This window comes from Triturus cristatus, chromosome 7, assembly GCF_964204655.1.
Source record: "Triturus cristatus chromosome 7, aTriCri1.1, whole genome shotgun sequence".
Classification (NCBI taxonomy): domain Eukaryota; kingdom Metazoa; phylum Chordata; class Amphibia; order Caudata; family Salamandridae; genus Triturus; species Triturus cristatus.
The window spans coordinates 1,227,720,091-1,227,745,176 of record NC_140590.1 but is presented as its reverse complement, the minus strand read 5'-3'; the positions used below and the strand labels follow the sequence as shown (position 1 = coordinate 1,227,745,176).

The following is a 25,086-nucleotide window of genomic DNA, read 5'->3' as shown; positions in this document are numbered from 1 at the left end:
TGGGGTCCCTGCGGACCTCTATAAAAGTCACCCTAGATTCTGGGCAAGGGTACTGACTAATATTTTTAATGCATCAGGCTAAAATATAATGCCCATCTCCTGGTCAAAATCCATTATTATTCCGGTCTTTAAAAAAGGGCAAAAAGATGACCCAGCCTGTTACAGGCCTATCTCCCTGATAGACTCTGCTGTGAAGATACTAGGCAGAGTTATATTAGACAGGTTGATAGATCATCTTGAGGGAAGGGGGATTTTATCTAATGCTCAATATGGATTCCGATCCAAAAGGAGCACATTAAATCAATGTCTTAATCTACAGCTCCTTATTAGTAAGTACACTGTTGCTAAAAAGGGTTCCCTCTACCTGGGATTTATGGACCTATCAACAGCCTTTGACCTAGTAAATAGGTCAAAGCTGTGGCAAATTTTAATTAATATGGGCATCGACAGTGCACTAGTTACATTTCTTGCTGATCTCCACTGTGGATTGATTGCCTCTATACGAGTCACCCAAGATGGGAGATGCACAAGGCATTTTTAATCAGAAAGAGGGGTCAGGCAGGGGTGCATTTTGGCACCCCTGCTTTTTACACTATATATTAATGCATTAGAACCCGCCCTGAAGGGAGCCTCGGTAGATGTCCCAAGAGTAGGAGATACAACTATACCAGTTCTCCTTTATGCCGACGATGCGGTTTTACTGGCCCGCACTGGAGTCGGTCTAAACAAACTGTTAATGAAGTTTGACATATTTATGGAATCTCTTGATTTAAAAATAAACGCAAAAAAATCTCATGTAATGATAGTAGGGGAACAAAGAAAAAAGAAAAATATAATGACATTTTTTTGTGGTAAAGATGAGGTTAGAAGGGTCCCTTATTTGATGAAAAGGGGTCCTGGGGTCCGCAAATGAAACTTAAAAGAAATGTATTTGCAAGATCCACATCAGCCCTTATGTGTTTTTCAAAACGTTTAGGGGCCAGACCCACGGAAGCTATTTTAAAGGTTTACAAGGCAAAATGCCTTGCAATAGCTACTTATGGTTCGGAGATCTGGGGGTATGTTTCACATGACCATCAGATCCAAGTGGTGGAAAATACATTTCTAAGAACCTTATTATCTGTGCCACAGTCAACCCCTACTTTTTCGATACATGTGGAGATGGGGCTGGATTATGTATTCGATAAAGTGAAAATGGCCCCGATATTATGTTGGCTCAAGACTTGGCTCAATGAAGAGATATCTTTGAACCACATGATCCTGAAAGATTGTCTGGCTTTAGATATGGCCAGTAAGATCCCGTGGCTAGCATATATTGAATCGACTTTTAAAAAACTCGGCCGGCCGGAGCTTTTTTTGGCTCCGGATACCATTAAGAAAGCAGACATGGATTTGATAAAAACTGCCATGGTAAATTTTCAACTAGCAGAAAGGGAGGAATTAGAGCTGAAAAAACCTCTAGTTAGACTACACTTTGGGTTAGTGAGTCTACCAGGTTTGGAACCTTACTTGAAGCTAGTAACACGCCCCTTCCATCGCTTTCTGTTAACTAGATTTCGATTTAATTTAATTCATTTATCCCTGGGAGATTTCCCCAAATGGGGTCTACCGGATAATGTTGAGCCTTGCAAGTGTGACAATATGTCATCACAAGATACTTTGCACTTTGTCATGCTATGCAAGTATTACTCAGACATTAGGAAGAGGTATCTATTACCGGTGCTAAAGGAAATAGGGTTTGCTTAGGTTAGACCAGCACTTATACATTTACAATTATTGAGCAATGTCCGGACTATTTTCCATGTCGCTAATTTCTTAGTGGCAGCTGCTCGAATTAACAACACGAAGAAAAAAGTGGGTTCAGGGTATGCTGTACTCTGATCTGGTATGATGCTGTGGTTTTTATTCTGATTTTATTATATGGTTATGACCTTTTAACTAATTTTAAGTATAATATTTATTACCGATTATTAACTGTATGGAATTTTTACTGTATACCCTAGTATGAATATGAGGGGAGTGTGTCATAGGTCCCTGTTTTTATGCCTTATATAATGATAGGTAATAGAATTTATGGAGCTTTATCTGTTTCTATCCTTAAATTGTATATTTATGTTATTTACTGTAATTGTGTCTTTTTGTGATATTAATTTTATCGAATAAAAGTATATGACTGACTGGCTGACTTGATTATGAACGTACAAAACAGACAAAAAAATAAATTGCATTTAAAATAATGTCTCACAAAATTAAGTCCATCACAGAGAATCAAAAATCTATGCCCTTGCGAAAATTAAATAGTAATAGTCTTTCTGATTCTCAATATACTTTTTTTAAAACAGGCAATTGCTTTAGTAAAGCATTCGTTATCTAAAAAATTGCAGAAATAAAAATGCCGGTCGGTATTGGGTCCACCCCCAACCTTAAAATTGGCAGAATCCACCTCTTTCTTTGTTTTTTTTACAAAATGTGCAAAATGAAACCGAGTGCAATGATGATTGCAAAGACTGATCATCACATTGACAACGGCATAGCTCTTTTGACCTGTTATTTATTTTGGGAAAACTTATCAGATGGTAAAAGTTCCCAAATCTAAGTTGGGTCAAAACATATCTATCGTACCCGCTTAGATTATACAGTATATATGGATGTATAGCGTGGGTAGTTAAAATTAATTGGTGCCGTTGTACTGTCGGTTTATTTGCTTCTAAAATAAATCGTTTGCCTCCAGGTGGGTCATACAAATTCTTTTAAACTCCTTCCTGGAGACAGAGTTTATGGATTCAGGGGAATTATAATAGTCAGGGTGTCCATGGTAGTACATGAAGTTTTTTACGTATTTTAACCAGGCGATCTTAGTGGCCTGGTCCAACTTCATGCTGTCTTTTATGATAAGATCAGTTCTGGTAGAAGTCCTAATCCTATGCCATAATAGAGCAGGCTGAGGTTTAATAATGTCTCCAATATATGGAATGTCTAACTCACTATGGCAATTCTAAACAGGAGTACTAGCTGGGACCGCCAGGAGAAACTTTAAAAGGCATTTTGAACTCTCTGAATGGGTTGGGAGTCTTGAAACCCCAACACACCCACCCCATAGTTTGCCATACTCGCACATTTACCTTGATAGATCTGTAGGATCAGGGCTGGAGGCCTTCTACCCAGTTTTCTTGCGAAATTGGCCACAGCTGCCGTTGATTTCATGAAAAGCAGACTCCTACTTATGACAGCCTGAAGCCAGGATCCATTAGAATCAAACAAGATAACTAAATATGAAAATGTCTTAGTAGAATCTACCCTGCTGCCTCCTATGGACATGCTCCTACATTTCAGGCTTCCCTTCCCACACATCATTATGTAGGTTTTTGTGGCGTTCAATTTTAGGCCAAAATTGTCCATAAATGCAGTATAGGTGGAAAGTGCCTTTTGTAGGCCTATCTGTGTGCAGGCCAGCAACACTGCATCATCCGCATACAGAAGGGTAGCTATCGGGCATTTGTTTATAAATGGCGAATCCTTCACCTTTTCCACCATCACTTGTTCCAAGATATTTGTATATAAAGTGAACAAGAACATTGCAAGGAAGCAGCCCTGTCTAACCCCCCCTTTATCCCTGAAACGGTACAGTGCATTCTCCCCTAGTTCCATATCAGACCTTGGCTATACAACTGTCTCAAACAGGACCAGCGTGGGGTCCACCCCATGTCAGTTAAATTGACCCAGAGTTTACTATGTATAACACAGTCGAAAGCGGCTGTGAGGTCAACAAATGCTGGATAAAATATCCCTCTTTTAGCCTGAGTGTATTTCCCAGTTAAAAACTAAGATTAGGAGCTTGCTCCATAATGCCCAGACCCTGCCTAAAACCATATTGTACATCTGATAAAATATTGTTTTTTTCTGCCCAATCTTGGAGCTGGTTTAAAACAGTCCGCCCTGCAACCTTCACCAAAGAGTCCAATAAAGATATTGGGTGATAGCAGGCTGGGTTTTGCCGGTTGCCTTTGTTAAAAATGGGTACTATAATAGACTCGGACCAGGTCTTAATAAAACCCTCCGAGCAGCAAGCATACAGAACCCAGAGGGGCAGATTTGATTTAAAAAGGTCAATTGGCATGCCGTCTGGGCCAGGAGCCTTTCCGCCTTGCTCTCATTGATTGCACCAATGACCATATCGTGGGTAAAATAAAGGTCGAAGGGAGGCATTTCATGGGAACTAGTTCCCCGCTGGCTACAGGGGGACATTCAACTTAATTCATCTGTGTAAGAATTATAGCCCTTGGGAAATAAATTCACCCATTGCTTTTCATCAGTCGCAACCTCTTTCGTCGGTTTGTTAGGGGCAGTAAAAAAGGAGCATTCACCGCCAGCCAAAAGGCGGCACTATCTTTGTTCTGTGAGGCTTCATAAAGAGTGGCCCAAGCATTATCTTTTAACTCCTTTTTGCGTGTTTTTAGTGCTTGATTATATTCCCTCCTGCACTCATGAATTTCCATACTGTCCCTTATAGATTTATGGACAGCAGCCTTTAATTTAGTGTAAGCTTTCGTGCATTTTGTATTGAACCAGCCCTGACTGTGTGTTTGTGTTCCTTTATGTTCCTCCCTAAGTGTATGTTGTATTTCCAACGTAAGTTGAGCAAAGGCTTCTAGAGTAATATCGTGGGGACTGGATTCCTCCAAACAAGTTAAAATAGATTTACAGCACCTGGTCACAATTTGGTGAACTCTATAGATTCACAACCTATAGAGTTCTTCAAAGATAAATTCTGGGCCCAAGGTACTTGACTAATATGTTGGTTCCACCTGCTGGTTGGGAGTGCTAGATTTATACTCAGTAGGAGATGGTCGCTTATTGCGTTCTTATAGATTTTAAAATTTAAGATGCATGAAGCATATTGACTAGGTAAAATAATAAGGCTGATTGTTGATTTCAAACCTCTCAAAATAAAGGGTGCTCAAAATCAACTGGGAGAGAGCACAAGCTGTTGGCAAAACCCAAGTCATGTGAGAATAACATTTCATTTAGTAGGTCCCCAGAATAAAAGTGCAAAAATTGAGGATGAGAATCATTTTCTTCTCGTAATAAACCACAGCCGCTGTCCCCACTTAGGCGGGATAACCCGGTTTTAAAATCACCACCCCAGATAAAAATCACTTCATGATATTTGTCTTCCTGTAGTTTAAGTAGGTCGCTGTTTAACTTCTTCAGGACTACCCTTATCTGATCTTTCGGGGTATTATTGTAAATGTTTATCAGGGCCAATATGTGATTTTTGTCTAGATGAATCAATATGATTTGATAATAAATTTCAGATGACAGCATAGTAATCTTAGATACATTGATCAGATTTGAAACAGAAGTACAAATTCCCCCTTTGGCTCTCCCATGTGGTGAGGGAACTGCTGCAGTGTGATATGTCTTAAAATCATTGATATGAATTTCACCTATTGCCCATGTCTCTTGAAAACACAGAATTTTAAATTTCCCAGTGAACTCAGTCCATACACGGTTTGTCAATTTAGTACACAGAGCTGCTATATTCCAGAAGAGTACGCTTAAAGTGTCATTTAGGGCCTTATTGCTTTCTGGCCTAACTGGGGGTAATTTGGTTGAATGTAGAGATTCTTGTATTGAGTTCACCCTACTATCTTGGTTGTTCCCCCGGGTTCATGATAGCGCTCTTCACTGCGTGTTTTTAATTCCTATACCCCAACGACCGCTAACACTAGAGACCCCCAGGGCCCCAACTGGAACAACATCCTGGTTATCTGCAGGAAGGTCAGGAACAATATAGGTTACCCCTCTGGACCTAGTGTTGATTTTTTCGGTAGTTAGTCAGTCAATCTCTTCTAGTGTTTTGAGGGGTGCAAATCTATATGATACATCATTATTACAGATACATTGTCAAAAACCTGACGTGGCCAAACGATTAACACTTTACCCCGTACAATATTCTGTATTAAATGGAGCCTCAAACTTAGGGTCCAATTTATTTATTGGCAGTAAGGATATTCTGTTGCAATGGTTAGAGACTATTCTTAACGCCTTGAATGCAGTCCACCCACCGCATTTATATGCGGATGGACCTTAAGGTTAATCACATCAGAGATGGCTCTGTCTCCACCGTGATTAATCTTCTCCAATGGCCCTGGGGAGTCAGGGCCATTGAAGAAATGGCTACATGTCTGCCTGTCCAATTTAGATGAGTGGACATGTAATCATTTTTTACTGTTATGAATTCTGTTTGCTGCAGGGTTATGTCTTTTTGACCCAGTAAAAGGCAGCGATTGTGACTGATCTTGGGTTGATTTTAAATTATATTTGCATAATCTGCACAATTTAGGAATTTTGCGTTATGCAAAATCCTGTAATTATGCGATTACTCCACATTGCATAAATACTCACTGGTTGCAAAATAACGCAAATTGCTGATAAAAATAAAAGTAGCTCTTGTACATGGCACTTCTATATTTGTTTTAAAAAATGCATCTTTCCTTCAAAAAATGAGGCAAGGATTCATTTTGTGCTAAAATGTTGTGCTAAATACTGGATTTGCAATTCATAAAATTAGGTGTCATTTAGCAAAATTTTGCATACTCTTTCTGAAATTTTGAGTATTTATTAAGCCTGGGCGAAGCACTACGCTACGCTCGCGTAGTTTGCGAAGTTCGCGCTACTTCGCACTACGCGAACTGCACGTAGCACAGTGCGAACACGCGTAGCGTAGTGTTGCGTAGTGCTGCGGTCATTTTTTGCTTGCTCGCGGTCCTCAACGTCAAGTTGGCGACCGCGAGCAAGCAAAATGACATCCCGGCGAGACTTTTTCCTTGTTCGCGATCAGCAACTTCAAGTTGGCGATCGCGAGCATGGAAAATAAACCTCCCGGCGAGATTCCCAACGCGAGGAGGTCAGGTTTCTCATTGCGAGTGGTCGCGTATGCTCGCGACCGCTCGCGATGAGAAACTACCAGTTCGCGTTGAGAAAGCTGAAGCTCGAGTAAAAATCTACTCGAGCAGCAGAAAACTACAGCTCGCACTGTGCAAGATGCCATTTTCAATGATTGCACAGTGCCGGTTGCTTGTCCGCACTGTGCAATCATTGAAAACGACATCTGGCACAGTGCGAACAAGGTACTACGCAGTTCGCGAAGTGCTACGCGTAGCTCGCGTAGTGCGAACTTCACTTTGCGTAGCTTTGCGAAGTGCTACTTCGCGAACTACGCCCAGGCCTAGTATTTATGCCAAAGCAAATTATTTGAACTTTGCACACCCCTAATTGTGACCACACAAAATGTTGAGTTATTACGCTGAATTAAATTATGTGAATGTTGCATATCTCTAATGTACGAAAGAAAGGTGATGTTCCACTTTTAGTGAATTCTAACCTCAGCATCTTACTCCAATTCTGCTCTTGTTGCAAAACTTGATATCTCAAATTCAGTTCAAGACCTGGACTCAACCTTCCAGTCTGTCAATCTGTCTGAGCCTGATAAATGTTGGATAGGCTAACTTCCATATTTAGGTAATCCAATAAAGCAGACCAGAAATTTGAGCTAAATGGAGGTCCTCTGTCAGTAATTAAAACATGTGGAGCATCTTGTAATCTAATAATAAGTTGTGCAAAGATTTGTGTCAACTCTTTAGAAGCAGTAAACCCAGTCAGGCATATGATATAACCTATATTAGTTGAATGTTCTACATTCAATAAAAGTTCCATGCAAACTTGATTCTTGGATAACTTTACAATACAATCTATTGACAATATATGCCTGGGCCGGGCAAGTAATGTTCTAAAAAAAACATTGGTTTACAATACGAACTCTTAATTTTAGAATGAATGCTTGCACAGATCTCCTAGCATCAGCCAATAGACTTGACTACCAAAACCATCTCCTGATTGCTACTAATATCAGCATTTCCAGGATGTCTAGCAACCTTTGAATCATGGCCTTATTTTATGGAACTGGTGGTTAATATATGTTTTTCCTTTTAGACACCAAACCATCTTTTTCATATTTACCTTCTTGCTCCTTTAGCCAGGTCTCATTATTTGCAGATTAACGTTGCGTACATCCCTACTGTATAAACGTCTGCCAGAAATGATCCCACATTAGTTAAGGCAATGGGAAATCTTAGGATACAAAATGAATGGTGGATCATCAGTCATCTGACTTTCACCTTCAAATGATCTTGATGTAATAAAGCATCAGTCTTACCATTAGTAGGACCTGGTCTACAATTTCTCACAAAATCATAGAAAATAATGGATTCTTTGAGAGTAGCCTGGGAGTAAATGATTTGACTGATTTTAGGAACTGAACTGCAGATTTATGTTTTGAGTAAATACTTCTATAGTGTGTTTGGCCTCCAAGAAATAATATCTCCCTTCCTCAAAGGATCTCTTAAACACAAGGAGTCTCTTACCAGTGACTGTGCAATTTAATTTTGTTGATAAAAATTGTTTTGAAATGGAAGCTATCGGATGAACCTGTCAAATGTTTGGGTATTTCTGAGATAAAGCACCTATATCACATAACAGGAAGTAATCCTTTTCAACAATAAATGGGAGTTCACAAGAGGAAAAAAGAGGACAGTAAAAATAATCTTTTAAGAATCAAAAGGCTGATCTGCTTTTTTCGACCAATCAAAACTGCTCCCTTATATAGTAACTTGGTCAGGGTCTTATTCTTTCAAAAAACTGTTGAATAGACCAAAATTGGCAAAGCCCAGAAAACTTTAAAAAGCCTCAGATGTTTTTGGGATGAGCCACTGAACAGTAGCTGACACTTTCTTTCCTTTTATATTAATGCCCTCAGATGTTAATATGTCCCCAAAACCTCTACAGTAATAGTGGGGAAATACATATATCTGTCTTGGCAAAAATATGATGACTTCTCAATCAACACAGAAGGGCCAAAGTATGTGGTATGTGAGTTTTGAGCATGTCTGATTAATCAAAATAGCATCTAAATAGATAATACAGAACACATCCAGAAATGACCTCCATACGTCTCAAGTAAAATGCTGAAATGTTGCAGAAGAATTACAGGTCCTATAAGGCATGATGTGGCTTCTAAACAAAGCCCAGACATAGTACGGGGTACCATTTTGCATTCATTACATTCCCAGACTCAGAGTAGATGATAAGCTCCTTTGAGATCCAACTGCATTTTTTATCTGATCTTAAAACCGATATCAATGGCCTGGTGACCCTGTTATGGTTTAGGGGCCTACAAATTATCAAAATTGGCCCTTATTCTTAAGAATAAAGTAACAGAATCAAATGAGGGGGTGGTGAGGGCCTATTAATATCATTAGCCATGTTTTCATCTAAATACTGTTTAAGACATTCTGTTTCTGATTCACTTAGCACATACACACGACTAGAAGGCATTTGTGTGCCTGGTTCCCAATCAATCTTAAAATCATATCTTCTGTGTGAGAGGAAAACATTTCCTTTAGTCTCATTAAATACATCACTAAACTCTCCATAATAAGATGGAAGGGAAATTGCACAACCAATTACTAGCTAATTACCCATTCCTCCAAATAGTTTACAAAGATGACTATCTCCAGATTTATCTATCAAATCAAGTGAAATCTTTTCATAATGGATTCCAAAACAAACCAAATAAATCATGTGTGTATGAAAACATAATGGACCTGAGGTCAGAATAGAATTGCCAAAATCATATTGTCATAGCTTCCTCATGCTTCATGACTGCATTCTCTCAGGAAGATGAGTTTAGTTCCTACTTGACTCTTGTACCACTGCTAAAGCTAATTAACGCAATATTATTTTTTGATCCCTTATCTTAATAATTGTTATGTTGCATACTTAAACACTGAATACCTTATGGATAATCATAGATAAATTTCACGACTGATAATTATGTCTGTTACATCACAAGAGCATATAAATAGTCTTCACAATCTCAGAAATCTTAAAAAGTTTAATGTTAAATGTTCAAAATAGTTGAAGCTCATTTTCAAAACACGGCTTGACTTTCAGAATACTTCTCTTAAAGCCCCCTTGGTGTCTCTTAAACATGAGCCATCCACAAAAATTGCATTGTCTGACTCATTTTGGGATTCATCCTTAATGTCTAGACTTGGCTTGGTGCATAAATCCGTTACATCAAGTCAGTCATGTTCAACCTCCTCGCCATCAGTTTCATTTACAGGCAATGGTAACAATGTAGCTAGATTGACAGCCTGAAATCTTTTTAGTACTATATTCTCTGACACATGGGTCAATTTTTCATATTTTGTAAGGTTGCTGTCCATCAAATATTGGGTTTTAGTACGAGTGAGCACAATTTCTTGTGAATGAGAGATAATCTCTGTAAGGGGATATCTCTTAAAAAATGCTCTCAATTCTCTCAATACTGACACCAATTGTCACAACCACTTTAAAAAAGACGGACAGTCCTGTGGCAGCAGGGTCAAGAGTAATTGAAAAGTAAGCCACAGGCCTCAGAGTCTCCATGTAAATGAGTTAACACTGAGAGAGAACATCCCTCTCTCATTGCAAACCAATGTGAACATTTTACTGTAATCAGGCATTTACAGTTCCAAGGCATAACAGACAGTTTCTCTCAAATCTAAATATGCTTTCAAGCAATTTTTGTTCCATGGAAGTGGATAAGACACATCCTTGTGTGTCAGGTTCAGTAGAGGCTTGAACACTACGAAAAGTATCCACTGTCTGCAGTAACCCATAATTCCCCAAAAACATTCTGACTACTTTCTTTGTTGTGGGTGGATTCATTTTTAAAATTGTTGTGATTCTCACTTGTCACACCTTTTTCAATCCCTTTTCAATAAAATGTCCTCAATATAGGACTTGTTTTTGTCAGTATTGTAACTTGCTTGGAGACACTTTGGCACTCATTTATCGGGAATTTGCGTAGGGCAGCGCTGAAAGTCTTCTTGCTGTTCTGCCCTTCGTCAATGTGAAAGGGCAGGATAGCACCATATTTATGAAATACAGCACCATGGTGCAAGGGTCTCTGAGTTGCATGCAGGATTGTTTTTGCGCATGAAGGAACACCATCTTTCTTTGTATCTCTCTTTCTATGTGTGCTGCAGAAAACCTTGGTGGAACGTGAATAGTAAATTGTGTTGTAATGGGGAATACGTTGGAGAGCTGTGCATTATAAAAGATTGTGCAGAGTAAAAAATGCAGGGTAATGGCACACATTGCAAACGCCTGTGGAGTGAAGTGTCCAATTCCTTTAGGACACATACTCAGGGTACAACTTCAGATTTAAGCCTCCTTGGGTCGGCTGCGTTTTCTTAGTGGTATTCGCTGTAGCTTTGTCCTGCTGTTGAGATGTTTTACAGGTGAGCCTTCTTTGACCACCCTAAACTAGGGGGGTCGACTTTGAAAGATGGGCGTGGGTTCTGAATAGGGTAATGTCTTGATGTGTGGTTTTTGTATGTTGCAGCACTTTACAGCCACTTCCAAGTGCCCAGGACTGCATTGGCACCACTTGGCAGGGCAAGACTCTCAGATCGGAGAGTCCAGGTGCTATTTGTGGAGTAGTTGGAAGTCTTTTGTTTCACTGAGACTTCAAATAGGAGGCAAGTAGACACGCCCTTGGAGTTACTCTGGGTTCAAATGGTGCAGATGCAGTTTTTCTCACCCAGGCAAGATTGGAAGCAGGCAGGTCAGCACAGAAGAAAATAAGTTTTTCTAGGGCAGCAGTCCAGCAGAGTGGCAGTCCTTCAGCTGCACAGCAATCCTTCTTCCTGGCAGAATATCCACAGGTCCAGAAGTATACTGAGTTGGTAGGGCCAGAAGTCCAGTTTTTATACTCAGTGGTACCTTTGAAGTGGGGGAGACTTCAAAAAGGGGCTTTGAAGTACACAGGGATCAATCCTTCCTGCCTGGCTACAGACTCACAACAGAGAGTTAAGCAGTCCTTTGTGTGGGGTCCAGACATAGCCAATTCAGGTGTAAGTCTGAGGCTGTGCTCAGCTCCATCCTCCCATCATTTACAGGATGGCCCATCAGGATGTGGATGGCCCATCAGTCACACCTAAGCTCCCATTGTGTGTGGCTTTCTAGATGGAATGCACTGGCCCCAGTTGCCACAAATCCCAGACATGTATTGGAGACAGGCACCAGGCACACAGGGCTAAGAGCATAAACATATCTTCTTTCTAAAAGTGGTATTTTTACAGTTGTAATGATAAATTGAACTTTGACATCAAAAATGATTTATTATTATAATTTTATAGACAGTAAATATATCAGCTCTAGGGGGTGGGTGATGAACTCCACTCCGTTCACAGAGTTTTAGACACTCCGCTTGGAATGCGGAGTTCTGCAAAAAATCTGCCAACCACAGCAGAGCAGAGTTTGCTCCCCCCAACCCTACTGGGCATGTCCCAAGCCAGCCAAGAGCCTTCAGAGGTTCATAAGAGGCTCAGGCTGGCACAGATGTGCCATTTACCTTTCCAGATATGGCACTGCTACAAACACACCCAGCTGGCAGGCTGGTGGCTAAGAGGAGACCGGACGCAGCATGCAGTGAGACGTGTGCTGGTCGGTGAGTCTCAGGGGCAGTGCAGGATTCCCAGGTGCTGTGAGACAGGCTGGATGCCACAAGCCTGCAGTGCATCGCTGCACCACATGCACACAGCTGGCAGTCTGGATGCCATGAGCCTGTGCACTGACTGTGGCCTGCACAGTTCAGCTCACATGATCACGGTGTGAGTGACCCGATGGTGACCATAGCAGCCGAGCCACGGTGATGATAGTGACTTACTAACTCTTTCACTGACATGCGGAGTCCCCTTCATGTTCAACTGTGGCCATGCATTGTGCGTCGCTCGCTGGGGTTGCAACAGACTGAAAATACTGGGCAGTGACTTTGAGCATGACTCTGGCATGGATGTCTCTGAGGACTTGTCTGCTCTTACTTCTGCATAGTCACAGTTTGGCTGGCAGGGGTCAATTTGATGAGGAAGAGGGGACAGTTCTCCAAAGTCGGGGCTCTGTCTTCCTCGGGAAAAAGTCATGTGGCGAGCACCGTGGCCCCATGTGCCTGGGGGTCCTCCTTGGCTGCACACTTCTTTGACCTTGAGGGTCACGGACCCCTGTGTGTGTGCTGTGGAGTGTGGTGTTGCATCATCTCCAAGCCAGGGAACTGGAGCTGCTTGAGGTGGGTGTGGTACAAAAGGGGGTGGTGATGGACTGGTCCTAGGAAGCTTGTTTACGGTCCAGGGAAGGCATGGCTTGGCAGTTCGGGCTGGACTGTTCCCATGAGGCACAGGGTCAGACTGATTTGCATATGGCCATGTCTGAACTGGGGTGGCAGAGTGGGCTAAAGAACGGTGATGGATCAAACCCAGATCTGTTGACTGGGTGTGAGTGTTTGATTGGTTCTGATGCTCCGTCCATCACCACCCCCTTTTGTACCGCTTTGTTCGCCATAAGTTGGCAGGGTATGCTCAGACGTGAGTCCCTTGCTCACTTTGCCACTGGATTCATGCAGCCTGGCTGAAGACGGCTGAAATGCCAGAAACCGGTCCTAGGAAGCTTGTTTCCGGTCCAGGGAAGGCATGGCTTGGCAGTTCGGGCTGGACTGTTCCCATGAGGCACAGGGTCAGACTGATTTGCATATGGCCATGTCTGAACTGGGGTGGCAGAGTGGGCTAAAGAACGGTGATGGATCAAACCCAGATCTGTTGACTGGGTGTGAGTGTTTGATTGGTTCTGATGCTCCGTCCATCACCACCCCCTTTTGTACCGCTTTGTTCGCCATAAGTTGGCAGGGTATGCTCAGACGTGAGTCCCTTGCTCACTTTGCCACTGGATTCAAGCAAGCCTGGCTGAAGACGGCTGAAATGCCTGAAACCGGCCCTAGGAAGTTTGTTTCCGGTCCAGGGAAGGCATGGCTTGGCAGTTCGGGCTGGACTGTTCCCATGAGGCACAGGGTCAGACTGATTTGCATATGGCCATGTCTGAACTGGGGTGGCAGAGTGGGCTAAAGGACGGTGATGGATCAAACCCAGATCTGTTGACTGGGTTTGAGTGTTTGATTGGTTCTGATGCTCCGTCCATCACCAACCCCTTTTGTACCGCTTTGTTCGCCATAAGTTGGCAGGGTATGCTCAGACGTGAGTCCCTTGCTCATTTTGCCACTGGATTCAAGCAAGCCTGGCTGAAGACGGCTGAAATGCCAGAAACCGGTCCTATGAAGCTTGTTTCCGGTCCAGGGAAGGCATGGCTTGGCAGTTCGGGCTGGACTGGTCCCATGAGGCACAGGGTCAGACTGATTTGCATATGGCCATGTCTGAACTGGGGTGGCAGAGTGGGCTAAAGAACGGTGATGGATCAAACCCAGATCTGTTGACTGGGTGTGAGTGTTTGATTGGTTCTGATGCTCCGTCCATCACCACCCCCTTTTGTACCGCTTTGAGGTGGGTGTGGGGCGCTCCCCTATCTAGACAGTGTCATGTTTGTTTATTAGCAGGGCGGAGCGGAGCTCTGCAGAATTTCACAGAGTTTTTCTGAAACTTCATGAAATTTCACATAGTACAACTCCACAAACCCCACCCACCCCTAGACAGCTCTACTTCTTTCCAATTGGAAATGATACTTATTACATGTAACAAGGAATCCCCAATGATAACCTGTGGAAGGGTTAGGCCTCACAGTAGTAAAAAGTGAATTTGAGAGTTTTTCACTACCAGAACATGTAAAACTTATAAGTATATGTCGTACCTTTCAATTACATAGCACACCATCCTCTGGGCTCCATAGGGCCTCCCTTAGGTGTGAGTTATATGCAATAAAAGAAGAGTTTGCACAATCGCCCATCTTGCCCTAGCATCAGATACAGCTTTCAATTCTTTATACCCTTAACTCCTAGCTACTAGTATGGCTACCCCTCGAATAGAGGCTGTCTATGTTGTGTTTGCTAATGCCGTTCAATGTGAATTATACATCTTGATTTCTACTGTACCAATTTTCATTAAGAGAGAGAATTAAGGCCAGACACATTCCAACACATTAGTCGTAACTTAGTCATTGTGTACCGATTCTACTTTCTCATCGTCCCACCCTGCCCTAGAATCCATGTGCTTTATGTACTCCATCATTTGTGATAGTTTACTCTGATATGACTAATTTTTCCCCCTACAACCCACCACATACATCAAGAACAAATATTTTTTTTAATGCTCCTTGAAGGTGAGACCCCTTCCTACCCCAGCCCAAACACTCCCTGAAACAGAACCCACTCCCTGTATCTGGGTAGGAGAGCCTCCCCTACCTTGGGTTGTGGATGGATGTCACAGCATTCTGAGAGAGCCAGCCCCTCCTTCCCCTGAGAGTTTGCTCTTAAGATGATTAATCTCTGAAAGAAATAAGTGAAAAAAGAAAAGGTATAAGAAAAGAAGATCTGCTCTAACCCAACCAATGACCTATCCACAATATCATTGTCCCATCATTGACATCATCATTAGCATCTTAGTCATCCATATCTTAATCTAGATGTTAATTATTCAGCTGTCCCTTTAATATTACGAAGAGTCGTCTTGGCATCATCTTCTGTAGTAAACATCCAAGTCTGCCCCTTTATGAATTACTTTGAGACTTGCTGGTTCCGGCAGAAAGACTTGTACCCCTACTGCTTTCAAGGATCAATCATGTGGCATAATTTCCATCGCCTATCCATTGTAGGTTTATTGATATCCGAGTATACAAATATGACATACTGTCTACTGCCACTGGTAAGGCAGGCCAGGCTTTCATAGATACCTCTTGTCTCAATAGGAAGTTGCCAATATAGATTAATACTGGACTTGGCTATACAGGGTAGGAGCTGAAGAAGACCCTGTTGCTGTCCCAATTTATAGGTAGCCTATGAGTCTGTTGCACTTGTGAGTCCTTGTCCCAATCAATATGGTCTGGGTAAGCCTTCCCAAGCAACTGCACCACATATTGCTGGGGGTCCTCCCCCTTCTTCCCTTCCCGTATGAAGAACACATGCCGATAATTCCTCTTGTGATGGTTTTCAAGATATTCAATCTTTAGTTGTATCATAGCCAACCGATGATTGTGATACTCAATGGATTTAACTGTCGCTGATCCAACTTCTTCCACATCGGCACCTCGCTGTTGTAGTTCACCCATCTACATAGACAAAGCAATTACCTTGCCAATGACCTCGGCTATTGATAGCTGATTTGTCACATTGTCTGCCCTCATTTGTTCATGGTGCAACTGAACCTCTGCTCGCTGAGCCTGTAGGAATTGTAGGATTGGCCTGAGAGTTGGTTCCTGAGTTTCATCAATTTCATCACCAACTGTAGTCTCTTATAATGCCCCAGAGGAGAGGCAGAGGAAGTGGCTTCCACTAGAATCGAAGCGTATGCCCGGGTGGGGGAGTTATGGGGGGACTAATATCTAATCCAGCCCTGCCAGCTGATGCTGTATTTTGAGACTTTGTTGGTTTAACTGGCAATTGGGCCACAAGATAAGCTAAGGATAAGCATCTCACAATCACTTTTACCTCTCCCTTAAACTTCAACCAGTCTCGTAATGGACTGCCTTTGTACTCACTGCTGACGGTAGAGTTCCTCATCAGTACAGCTTTACTCTGATCAGCCTGCTGTCCCTTTAAAGTTCCATTCTTTCTTTTAACATTACCCCTACTGTGTAGTAACCGTCGCCTAGCTGATGGCACCTAGTCTGCCTCATCCTCCTGGCTTCTATCTGCTCCATATTCTCCCTCTTACTCCACTGTAGAAAAGTCTGGCCTAATGAGCATAGACAATGGGGCTACTGCAAGAAGAAGGGGGATATCGCTTGCTGTGTTATTGTTAGCTAATTGCAGACATGGAGAGTTTGCAACAGTTTCAACCTTGCGGGACACAGAATGGACCACATCAGATAGGCCTTTGTAATAACCAAGAACCATGTCATCTGTAATGTTCACAAGCGCATTTGTGGACACTGCAGGTAGTCTCATTGCTCTCCCCATGATTTTCTCATATGGGGACAATCCTGCTTTTTGGTCAGGAACAATGCAAGGACTCATCAGCACATGAAGCAAAGCATCTGGCCACTTCAGAGATGTCGATGCACACACTTTGACCAATTTGGCTTTCAAAGTCCCATTCACCTGTTCCACAATTGCAGAAGCCTCTCAGCGATAACTGCAATGTCTGCTCCACGTGCAACGCAACACGCAACATTTTCAGGACCTCATTATTGAAATTAGTCCCTAGGTCTGACTCCTGTGAAGTCGGAAAGCTGAACCTTGGTATGAGCTCCCTCAACAACAATTTAGCCTTTGTGAAACTGTCCTCTTTTTTATTTGAGTAGGCTTCAATCCAAAGAGATATGCACACAATCACCAGGACATATCTCAGCCCGTTGCACACAGGCATCTCAATAAAGTCTATCTGCAGTCTATTGAATGGCCCTCCTGATCCTCCTATCTGAGTCTCTGGAGTTCTTCTCCCTGAGTTCACCTGTTTACACACAGCACATCTCTGGCACAATTCATCAGTCAGCAAACTAAATTGTGGATTAAACCAATGGTGTGTAAACAACCTGACCGTGGCATCTCTCCAAATATGTGCAGGTTCATGGAACTGTCTTGCCATTGGGGACAACATGCTGTCTGGCAACACTGGTCTGCCATCTACAGAAAGCGATATAACATCATCTCTCTTCACACATCCTGCTCTGATACAACTCTGCTGTTCTGCCTCTGACACTTCGTCCTGTAATCCCTTGACTTCCTCCCAGGAATCAGTTGTTGACAACAAAAGGTTATAGTGGGTGTTAGACCTGGCACCATTGGCATGAGTCTCCCTTCCTTTTTTCGCTGTGTCTCCTCTGTTTTTGCTGGTTATAGATGCTCTGGGCGCTGTGCCACTGCCATTCAGTGCCACAGCGCGAATGCTCCCTTTGTAAAGATGACACATGAATTGGTACATCCATGATTGGCTTATTTGGTTTACCTGTTAGTCCCTAGTAGCGTGGCCTGTGTGTGCCCAGGGCTGGTAAACCGAATGCTGCTGGTGGGCCTGCAGCACTGGTTTGTGCCACCCACAGAAGCAGCTTGTAAAGTGCGTCTCAGACCTGCCACTGCAGTGTCTGCGTGCAGTCCAGAACTGCCATCTTGGCTGTGAAGTGCACCCACTTCCCAGCCCCTAAACCTTCCCTTGGCATCCCGTAAGCCCCCCTTATGATAGGGCGCATTGTATGTGTAAGGTAGGACATGCCCTGTTGTATGTAGCATGTCCTAGTAGTGTATTACACCCAATTTCGTTTTTCACTACTGTAAGGCTACCTGTTCTCCATAGGCCAGAATGGGAGGTCTGGGCTATTACATTCTATAGTCCTAACTGACCCACAGAACATGGTAGAAAAACGAATTTAGTATGCCTGAGCTCAGAATATTAAAGTACATCTTTTAGTGAAGGTTATTTTTATATGCTGTGTTTGAAACTACCACTTTTAGAGTATAGGTACTTTCTTGCCTAAGCCTTCCAGTTTGCTCTGCTATTATGTGTATTGGCTGTCTGGTTTTGGAGGGACAGGGCAGGCTGAGTCAGACCTGGGTTGAATAGAGCGACCTGCCTTGGTGTGAGGGGAGGGGTAGCTCCTGCACTTGAATAGGGCTGTGCCTGGGAAGGTGAATGCTGGCTCCACCTCCCACTGTGCGTCTGAGGCAGACCCCCTCTTTCTGAAAGGAAGGATGCAGCCTGATCAACAAAGTGCTCCAGGGCTGGGCAGAACTGGTTCTGGCTGGGTTCAGAGACTTGGGACCCCTAAGAACAAAGACTTTGTGGGTATAAATATTTGTGCACAAACCCCTACAATTTGTATTGCTCCTGGACAACAAGAAGAAGAACCTCTGTCCGTGTGACTACAGGAATCTGCAGGAGAAGGACTGTCCTTGTGCTTGTGTGCTGTTTCTGGGACTGGCCTGCAGTTGTTACTACTGGACTCAAGAGAAGAGGAAAGAAACTTGGATTGAACTTTTATTTTAACTACAGCAACTACCCAAGGGCTAGAAGAGAGCTAGCCTCCTGCTGGAGTCTCAGGCACATCAGACTCCACCATCAGCCTCCTGTTTCCTCCCAGCGAGGATTTCTATCGGCAGGTGAGGCTCCTGTGAGTTCCAGGGCCTCTAGTTTACTGTTGAGAAGAGAGCGCTGAAAATCGACGCTAACCCCCGTTAGCGAGCTGCTGCAGCTGGTGAGCGTGAGGAAAATCGCCGCTCCGCTGTCGCCGAGTGCTCGCTAACCCCGAAGATCGTCGCAGCACCTGTCTGCGGGCCTGAAAACGCCCGCTATCCGAGGATTGTCGCATTGTTTGTTAGCGGGCCCCAAAGCGCTCGCTAACCCCAAATCATCGCATCAAGCTCATCGCAGCGCGGACGCCGAGCGTTCGCCATTTTCCCCGCATCGTATCCAGATCGTCGCTCCCTCGCGGAGCGCCATTTTCTTCAATGCAGCAGAATCGCACACGCAACAGGCTCGGTGCATCATCCTCCCTTCGCGGCAAGGATTTTATCGCATCACCGGCTTAGCGTGAGGAAGTTTGTCGCTTTGTCCTACCCGCAACCCAGCGCATCATCCTCCCTTGCGGTAAGGATTCAACGCATCGCTGGTTAGCGTGAGGAAATTTCTCGCTACAACTCCTTAGCGACATTTTTGTTGCTTTGCTCCAGGAACCCGATACTTTGTGAGTAAAAGGGTCGCAGAGACCCCTGCCATGAACTAGACATCATTTTGGGCATCCTGAACTATTTTTCCTTGCAGCATTTCTAAAGTAATTATATTTTTATAGTATTGTGGATGTTTTACTGTTATTGGTCTTGTGATTAAGTCTATATAAAAATACCTATTTTTTATAACTACTTGAGTGGTGTCCATTTGTAGTGTTCCTCATTATTGTCAGGATCCGACCGAGCCGCGCCACCCAAGAACTACATTACCCAGGAGCCCCGGGGAGCTCACCGGATAAAGGAAGCGCGGGCGCACAGGAAGCTGCGCGTAATTCTGGGGACACAGAAATTCACTCTTCCTCGGCGGCGAGCGGAGGAGAGAGGACGCGAATCGCCGTTGGAGATACGGCGCTGAGCAGGACGGAGAGAAGAGGGTGTGAGCGGAGGACGCGAACCGCCCTTGAAGACGAGCAAGCCGTTGGTGCGAGCAGCCCCTGAGACGTGCCCGTACAGGTCACGGGAGTTTCATAGCGTGGCACGCACTATCGGAGGACAGAGCGTTTCAGCAGAGGCGTCGGCCGACAGGTGAAGGAACCGCGGCGGGGCGCCGTCTACTCTGAAATAAACCGGAGCAAGAGCCGTAAGTGGATAGTTCCTCGGTGAGTAAACCAGGAGGGCCATTCATGAGACATTAGCTCGCGGGGGAACAGGTTGCCTGGAGCAGAGTCACCGGTACTGGCTGGTCAGGACCGACCCGGGGCGCAAGAGCATAGGGAAAGACTATAGGGGTCACAGCGAGGGAGAGCATCATCTCCAGTGGATCTTCTGTTCATGACTTTGGAGCGGGACTATTGGGGGGGTAGGGAGTAAACTCGCTATAGTTAAGTCAGCACTGTTGTTGGAAGTGCGTGTTTTCGGTTTTTCTTCTTTGGGTTAATAGGCCCCAGAGGGCATTGTTAGCCGGCGGGCTACAGGGATTGTGACCTTTGGTCAAGTCTGGTGTACTAGTGAGACTATATTGAGAGTAGTGATTTATATGTACGTTATTCCTGTCTGTTTTGTTGTTTCAGATCATTTTACTCCACTGCTGTCCCTTCCCTTCCTTTCCCCCGCCTGATCTTTCGCACACCCAGTTCCCTATAGTGGTTGGGTGTGGGTCATATCTGGAGGTGGACCATTATTCTGCTGCAACCGGATCCTGCGAAGCTGGGCCTGACAATTATATTACTGTGTATGGTCATAAATGCTTCACACACTGCCTCTGAGATAAGCCTAGCTGCTTGTGCTACATTACCACAGGGTTGAGCAGGGGTTGTCAAAGGGTGTAGGCTGCTTACTCTGACTTAGGAAGAAGGGTCCCTACTTGGACAGTGGCTAGCCATTGCCAACTAGAGACCCCCATTTCTAACATTGGTGGTCAGCGGTGAGGATCTGGACTTGCATTTATGATTGCATACAGTAATTATAGTGTACACTACTAGTGAGTGCAGACCATAACATAACCACGTACGTTGTTGAGATTTTTTTATTCTATTTTTGATCGTTATTGCCAGTTATTGCTACAATGGGCAAGCCCAGATCCAATGCCTCTGAGGATCTCTCCTGGGGAGAAGAAAAATTAGAAACCTACAATGCCAAGCAGCTCAAATATTTTTGCAAACGCTTCACAGTCCCTATCACAGGTCTCACTAGAAGGGAAGAGTATTACAAGGCGCTGAAGGCCTGGTTAGAAGCCAGGGATGCCCCTAGGAATATGGAAGGGCCTGTGGAGGGGGAGAGAATGCAGGAGAGCAGCAGGATGAAATTGTAGATTTGGTTGGGGATAAAGCAGTTTCCAGCCCGGGCACTAGTGTGTCCTCAAGGGGCCTGACTCCAGAAGAGATGGAGGACAGGGAGAGAGATAGGCGACATAATATGGAGATGGCTAAGCTTAAATTGGATGGTCAGAGAGACCTAGAGAATAAGAAGTTGGAAGTTGAGATAATGAAGATGAAATTTGAACATGAGAGAGTGTTGAGGGAGTTGGAGATTAAGGCCAAGAGTATTGAGATCTCCCCCTATGGTTGCAGCCTACCAGTAGTACATACTGATAGTAGAGTGTATATACCTAAAGAGGTTATTAAGGATTTTCATAAAAGTGAGGATATTGGGCAATGGTTTGCCGCTTATGAATTAGCCATGGTGTCCCACCGGGTCCCTGAGAAGGATTGGGGAGCGGGGTTGTGGGGACGCTTTGTGAGTGAGGGGAGGGATACCTTGTTGGACCTACCCCCAGAAAGTAGGATGATTTATGCCCACATGAAGGAAGCTTTGATTACCCGCTATGGTTTGACCCCTGAAATGTACAGGCAGAGATTTAGAACCTGCAAGAAGATAGAGGGTACCACGTGGGTTGAATATGTGTCTTTTTTTGGCAGAGCAATGGAGCGCTGGGTAAAAGGCAGCAAAGTAGAAACTTTTGAGCAACTGTATTTTTCTAGTAACTGTTTTCCTGAGCTACGCCAGCATCTGATAGATTGCAAGCTGACTAACCCTAGGAAGCTTGCTGAGGAGGCGGACCGCTGGGTGAGCACCCGGGTTTGCAAGGGTCCAGTGGGAGACTTCGCCAAAGGTGGGCAGGGTCCCCAGCAGAGAGGTGGGGGGGGACAGGGGTAAACCAAGGGAGTTCCACCGAGGGCCCCAAGATAATTCCCAAGGGAACCAGGCAGTGGTGTCCCAGCCTCCCCAAGATAAGAAGCCAATGCCCCCAACAGGTAGGCCTGTTCCAAGGGGGCCCCCTACTTGTTTTTAGTGTGGCCAGGTGTCCCCAAAGGGATACTCCTGCACCACCCCGTGCACCACCCCGCCAGCTTGCTAGTGTAGCCCTGGGGGAAGAGGAGATGGGTGCCCAAGGTGGGTGGGATCCCGTAGAATTGACCCTTGTCTCACTAGGAGACTTTGAAATGGTTCCTAAGCCTGCACTGCCTGATAACACTAAAAAATACAGGCAGTGGGTAACCATCAATGGCCATAGAGTGGAGGCTCTGAGGGACACCGGAGCCAGTGTAACTGCTGTCAGCTCCCGGTTGGTGTCCAAAGAGCAGGTTGTGCCCCATGCATTCTACCCAGTAGTATCTGCAGACAACACAGAGAGCCAATGTGAGGTGGCTCAGGTTCCCTTTGAGTGGGGGGGGGGGTCTCAGGAACTCTTCAGGTGGCTGTGAGGCCCGCCATTCCTGTGGACTGTCTGTTGGGCAATGATTTAGAAAACTCACCATGGGCTACAGTGGAGAGGAGAGCTCACTTGCATATGTTGGGACTGCCTGAGTGGGCATGTGCTACCACTCGGTCCATGGCAGCAAAAGAGAGTGTTGAAAAAGACCTGGAGCCTGAGAATATGGCCCAGGTCCCTGCCTTAGAGGGAGGGGGCAGGGGGCGCGGGAAACCGGCCCCCTTGGTTCCCACAGCCCAGGAGGGAGCAGACCCTGAGGGGGATGCCCTGGAGCCTACCGGGGAGCAGAGTACCGACCTGGGGGACCTGCCTGAGCTGACCCAGTGGTAGCAGGAAGGGGGGCCCACCAGGGAGGAGTTTTGTGAACAGCAGAGAACTTGCCCTTCTCTTGAGGGTATGCGGCAACAGGCTGCAGCCCAGGCAGCAGGTGATATGTCCGGTTCACATCTGATTTATTGGGAGAACAGTCTCCTGTATAGCGAGCCTAAGGTTGCTGAGCCGGGGTCAGCCCGTGTGCTGGTGGTACCCGAGTGCTTCAGAACCTTTCTACTGGGGTTGGCTCACGACATTCCATTGGCAGGACATCTGGGGCAGACCAAGACCTTTGAAAGGCTGGTCACCCACTTTTATTGACCCAGATGCGCAAGAGTTCAGATACGTATTGTAGGACCTGTGAGACTTGCCAGGCAAGTGGGAAGAGTGGGGGGAAGATCAAAGCCCCACTCCAACTCTTCCCACTTGTTAGCACCCCATTCGAGCGAGTGGGCATTGACATTGTGGGGCCTCTGGACCCCAAGACAGCCATGGGCAACAGGTACATCCTGGTCTTGGTGGACCATGCCACCAGGTACCCTGAAGCCATCCCGCTCCGGACAGTGACGGCCCCCGTGGTGGGACGTGCACTGATGGGGATCTTCTCCCGTGTGGGGTTCCCCAGAGAGGTGGTGAGCGACAGGGGGACCAACTTCATCTCCCAGTATATGAAGTCTCTGTGGAAGGAGTGTGGGGTGACTTACAAGTTCACCACTCCTTACCACCCCCAGGGTAACGGTCTGGTTGAGAGATTCAACCGGACCTTGAAGGGCATGATCATGGGCCTAGAAGAGCCCCTGAGGCGTAAGTGGGACGTCCTCTTGCCATGCCTGTTGTTTGCATACCGTGAAGTGCCACAGAAGTCTTTAGGGTTCAGTCCCTTTGAACTGCTCTATGGCCATCCGGTAAGAGGGCCTCTGAGTTTGGTCAAGGAAGGCTGGGAGCAATCTCCCAGGAAACCTCCCCAGGATGTGTTTAGCTACATCCTGGCCTTCAGGAACCAAACTCGGCGTTTCAGAAACATTGCTGAGGCAAATCTGGAAGCCAGCCAGGAGGAGATGAAACGTTGGCACGACCAGAATGCCACTCTGGTCGAGTTTCAACCTGGTCAAAAGGTTTGGGTACTGGCCCCAGTGGAGCCCTGTGCGCTCCAAGATAAGTGGACCGGTCCATTTGAGGTGGTGGAGCGAAAAAGTCGAGTTACCTATTTGGTGGACTTTAAATCTCCCAGGAACCCCCTGCGGGTCCTGCATGTGAATCGCCTAAAGCCCCACTTTGAGAGATCTGAAGTGGGCATGCTTCTTGCCACAGATGCAGGGATGGAGGAGGAGAGTGAGCCTCTTCCTGACCTCCTGTGTGCAGGAGAGAAGGATGGGTCAGTGGAGGGTGTGGTCCTCTCCACCACACTGACCCCAGAACAGCAGAGAGATTGCCACCAGCTGTTGGGGCAATTTCCAGATTTATTTTCCCTCGTACCTGGTGTCACTGACTGGTGCGTCCATGAGGTAGACACCGGGGACAGTCCTCCTGTCAAGCACAAGGCTTACAGAGTGACTGACAGGGTAAGGGCCTGCATTAAGGAGGAGGTCTCCAAAATGTTTGCCCTGGGGGTAATTGAGTCCTCTAGCAGCCCTTGGTCCAGCCCCGTGGTCTTGGTTCCAAAGGCTGCAGCGCCTGGTGACACCCCAGAACTTAGGTTCTGTGTGGACTACCGAGGTCTCAATTCGGTCACGAGGACCGACGCGCACCCCATCCCCAGAGCTGTTGAGCTCATAGATCGGTTAGGGGCTGCCCGGTACCTCAGTACGTTTGATCTAACGTCTGGGTACTGGCAGATCGCCTTAACTGATGGGGCAAA

At 45.3% G+C, this 25,086-nt stretch overlaps 1 protein-coding gene across 1 annotated transcript in view; it reads left to right on the top strand.

Moving 5' to 3' along the window:
• LOC146811667 (serine protease 27-like) overlaps positions 1-25,086 on the top strand; it is a 399,615-nt gene that overhangs the window by 103,511 nt on the left and 271,018 nt on the right. The gene's annotated exons all lie outside the window — the stretch shown is intronic.